Genomic DNA, 4,930 nt, shown 5'->3' with positions numbered 1-4,930 from the left:
TAGAATTCTTGCCTGCTCTGCCCCCTCTCCTTGTCACACCCTGATCCTCTCCTTGTCATACCCTGATTTTCACCAGTCACTTTTCTCTCCACCCTCTCTATGTCACATCCTGTTTCCACCCTACTTGGCAAGTATATATAAAGACAGCATTGTGAGTTTTGGGGTACTTGAGTATAGCTTAGCTTGGCTTAGATTGTGATGCGTCCTGCATGAATAAAGAGATACTGCCAACAGCTCAACCATGAGTCCCTGGTCGTCTGTTACCCGCCCATGAAGCCAGCCCGGCAAAAACAACATAGCCCTGCGAAAACAACATCGCGCTGCGGTCTGAGAGCTGTGAGCTGTGAGCAGGCTCCGGCCCTGTGCCTGGGGGGCTGTGGTCGCAGGGCATGCTTCCTCCGCCTTCCCTAGCTGCAGACTGAGCCCCGCGGGTGCATCCGGTGGGGGAGATGGTCGTGCTTTCAGTGCCCGCCAAAGTCACTGTCATCCTATTAGATATCGAAGGATATTTTATTTCCTTACATCAAGGAAAATGTTGAAGAGTATCTGCAGACACATTGGGAGGAAGAGGAGTGCCAGCAGGATGTCAATCTTCTGAGGAAACAGGCTGAAGAAGACTCTCACCTGGACGGCACTTTCCCCGTCCCAGTGGCTCGTGGGAATAGTGCTGAAGACCTGCAGCAGACCATCCAGGCTGTGGTGGATAATGTCCACTGGCATATGTCCCTGGACCAGAAGACCACAGCTCTGAAACAGCTGCAGGGCCACATGTGGAGGGCAGCCTTCACAGCTGGGTGCATAAAAACAGAGTTCTTTGAAGATGTAGTTCCAGCAGTCAGGAAATGGAGAGAGGCTGGAATAAAGGTATATATCTATTCTTCAGGGTGTGTGGAGGCCCAGAAGTTATTATTTGGGCATTCTACAGAAGGAGATATTCTTGAGCTTGTTGATGGTCACTTTGACACCAAGATTGGACACAAAGTGGAGAGTTCTTCTTCTTCTAGCGTTTGCCCTTCTTCCGTAGCCAGTCAACAGCGAGAGTTACCGAAAGATTGCCAACAGCATTGGATGTTCAACCAACAACATCTTGTTTTTGACAGATGTTACTCGTGAGGCCAGTGCTGCTGAGGAAGCAGACATGCACGTGGCTGTGGTGGTGAGACCAGGCAATGCAGGGTTAACAGACGATGAGAAGACATACTACAGCCTCATCACATCCTTCAGCGAACTATGCCTGCCTTCCTCAGCTTAGAGAAGGGTTTCTAAGCAAGGCCAGTGGGTCCTCAGAGTTCTCCCTGTAGTCTACTGTCATTCTAATGGTAAAAGTAACTTACTTAAAAATGACATACACATGTATGCATACGAGTGTATATATGTGTATGTTCAGGCAGGGGTAGATAGCATAATGGTTATGCAAACAGACTCCCATGCCTGAGGCTCCAAAGTCCCAGGTTCAATCCCCTGCACCACCATAAAACAGAGCTGAGCAGTGCTCTGGTAAAAAAAAAAAGAAAGAAAGAAAAAAACCTCTTAGTTCAGTGAAAGAGAAACTTATTTAAAGATGCTTTGTATGTAGAAATTATTGGAAACCACAATGTGCTTATTAAGATGAAAAAAAAAGTAGTTGATAGAAAAAAATAATACCTTATAGTTTAAATGTTATGTTTATCAAATGTTACACCAAAATCTAAAGATCATTCAGGAGCCTTGTTACCTGAAAAACTGGGTATATTTCAAAATTTTGTTTCATATAATAATAATTTCTTTACTACGATAATTTTAAAGTTACAGTATAGTAACTTCATTTCAGAGTATCAGGCTAGTTGTTTCTAATCTAAAGATTAGAACTATCTAAAGATAGTTGTTTCTGCTGCAAAAGAGAAAAAATGGGGAAGAAAACGCATTTGAGTCTTGATCATTCAAGTATCTGTTACTTCAGGGATCATTGTGGCATGTCTAGTTGGCAGTTGTCTTGGCGATGAAAAGATGCACTGATGTAGCAGCACAGCCCTGACCCTGTCACTTGGTGTATTTATAGTTGCCTTTTGAACTACTAGGCACAGAGTAAGACTGTATGTTTATTACAATTTGGTTTTTTAGAAACAAGAGTTTACTGAATTGAATCCATAAGACCTAGAACACTTATGTACTATCTCCCTCTGAAGTAGATGTGAGAAATGTACATTTTTATAACATTATTTGTTCTTCAGTTCTAACAAGATGTCATGTCAATTTATGCTGTGATTAATAAAACATTTTTCTCACTCAAAAAAAATATGGGAACTGGACAAATCTACACTGTTTTTGACTTGTTCTCAAGTCAGCTATATTGAGAATGCTCAGATAAACCTGCCCAGGGAGAAAGCATGATATCAAACAACTCCTTTATTTGCATCTTCCCTGAAACTTCCTCATACTTTTAAAATATTTAAAAACAATAAACTGATGATAGAGGTTTTTAACTGGTTGTTTGTGATGTAGCATTGGCACAGAGCTACATCTATGCTCACATGACCAGAAGATGATATACTCCCACTGCTGGATAAGATAACTATAAATGGGGTGCAGAAGGTGGGCACCACATAATGGCCCTGGGTCCATACTCCAAGAGGGATAAAGAATGGGAAAGCTATAAAGGGAGGGGATTGAATATGGAGTTCTAGTGGTTGGAATTGTGTGGAGTAGTGCCCCTCTTATCTTATGGTCTTGTCAATATTTCCATTTTATAAATATTTTTTTTAAAAAGATAACTTTAAATGGAGAGACAGATCACTAATGAATATCACATAGTGGCTAATGCAGAGATTGCTTTGATCTCCAAGCATTTGAATTCTAGGTCCAGTGCTCACAGTGCTTGAGTCAGTGGTACAAAAGCCTCCTTGTTGGTCTATCTCAGCCAAGGATTCTAGAAATCTTGTTGGCTCTACAAGGTCTAGAGATCTCCCACCCACTAGCCTAAACATAGGAGGAAATCAAAAAGGAAAAAGGGATACAAACCTTCATGATGGCCAGGGTGAGACTCAGAAGTAATTCTGCTTAGGATGATTTTAAAGAGGAACAATTCACTCAACAGTACTTTAAACTGTTGACAGTGATTATATACCAAGACTCTTTGGGAACTAGGGGTAAAATGGGTCCTCTATTCTCTTTTTACACACTCCCCTACCTGCAGCCAATCAGCATCATAACAGGCATCTTGGATACATCTAATTAAGCACCATGCCTCCAGGGCAGTTTCTATAGTCCCTATCTGGCCCCATTAATGCTTGGAGCCTCTGTACTGTCTGAATCAGCAGGACATGCTGGATGTTCAGCTTGGACCTTCTGATACTAATGGCTTTAGATTCAGTTCCAGGAGCTGTCCCCAGTGGGAATTTCATTCTTGCTGTGCTGGGTCTGGGTGTCTCTCGCAGATTAGTTTTTGATGGGGAAGGTATTGTACCATTTCCATTAAGTACCATAATGCAGGCATCATTATTGGCAGGTGTCCTGACCTCTCCCTTGCTAATGAGGAGCTATTGATATGTAAGTCACATAAGCATTTTCCCCTTCTGGACCTCCACCCTCCCAAGCTACTTACCCTCTCACCTCTCCTCCTAGAGTCAGGACACAAGCGAGTTTGGAAAGATGATGGTCAAGCCACTTAAATACCTGTGATTATAAAATAAGCACTGACCCCAGAATCAGGAGACAAGGGTCCTTTTTCAGAGGACAAAGAGAAAAACCACATCATCTTTATTTGGTCTCTTTTGCTCATTATCCAAATGGGCTTAATAATGCCTGTCCTACCTACCTCACAGGAACAGTGCAGGATCAAATGAGATTAGAGACATGGAAATGCTTTGAAAAGTTAAAAGCTCTAAGGCTGAAAGGTATTGCTTTTAAGTCAAATGTTAAGGAACTCAAAGTTTAAGAAATATTCAGAGGAAGGGGCATTTGGAGCTAAGAGAAAGAGTCAAATTGTTGACCAATCATGAACCTAAAGGCTGGAATAGTGAAGATGAAGAGTTGGGGGGGGGGGGGGGGTCCTGCATTTTGTAAATATCTAGTAGGCATATTTTATATTTTAGTTATATTCCAAAGGGCCTGTGGCTATACTAGTTTTTTTTTTTCTTGTTTGTGTATTTGTTTTGTTTTTCCTGAGCTTGAAATCTGATATGTAGGTGGATCCAAATTATTTTCTTGGGAGATGATGGGAAAAGGACTGGGAAAAGGACCAGAAAGCTGGATCAGGGAAGAGAGTAGCTCTCTAATATGGGAAAGGGGTATAAATATTATTGACTGTAAACCCCATTGATTTGATTGGATCTGGGGCCCATATTCAGCTTAGATCTATATGATCTCTGCATCCCTGTAGATGTTAACTCTCTTTTCAACCACCAAGTTCCAGATGCTAACATGTTGCTGACCAGACCTTCCCTGGACAGACAACCCCAACAATGTGTCCTGGTGCTCCACTTCCCCAGAGCTCTGCCCACTAGGGAAAGAGAGAGGCAGGCTGGGAGTATGGATTGACCTGTCAATGCTCATGTTCAGCTGGGAAGCAATTACAGAAGCCAGACCTTCCACCTTCTGCACCCCACAATGACCTTGGGTCCATACTCCCAGAGGGTTAAATAATAGGAAAGCTATCAGGGGAGGGCATGGGATACAGAGTTCTGGTGGTTGGAATTGTGTGAAGTTGTACCCCTCTTAGCCTATGGTTTAGTCAATGTTTACTTTTTATAAATAAAAATAAATAAATAAATAAATAGGAAGAGTCAGAGTTTTCCATATTTCTGGGAACAGAGTGACCGTCTATATAACAACAGTTATGTGATAATTTGATTATCAGCATTTTATATTTTGATGCCCCTATATAGAGTCATGCTGATCACAAAGAAATGTGTCATGGTCTCTTTTGTTCAGGTGAGTAGCTGAAAGACAAGTC

The 4,930-nt window shown here is 41.9% G+C and overlaps 1 pseudogene; it reads left to right on the top strand.

Moving 5' to 3' along the window:
- Nucleotides 1-340: 340 nt before the first annotated feature.
- LOC103121638 (enolase-phosphatase E1-like) lies at nt 341-2,268 on the top strand (annotated as a pseudogene).
- Nucleotides 2,269-4,930: the final 2,662 nt, after the last annotated feature.

The sequence above is a fragment of the Erinaceus europaeus genome, chromosome 19 (assembly GCF_950295315.1).
Source record: "Erinaceus europaeus chromosome 19, mEriEur2.1, whole genome shotgun sequence".
Lineage (NCBI taxonomy): Eukaryota > Metazoa > Chordata > Mammalia > Eulipotyphla > Erinaceidae > Erinaceus > Erinaceus europaeus.
The sequence above is the reverse complement of the archived record's forward strand: the minus strand, read 5'-3'. Positions and strand labels throughout refer to the sequence as shown.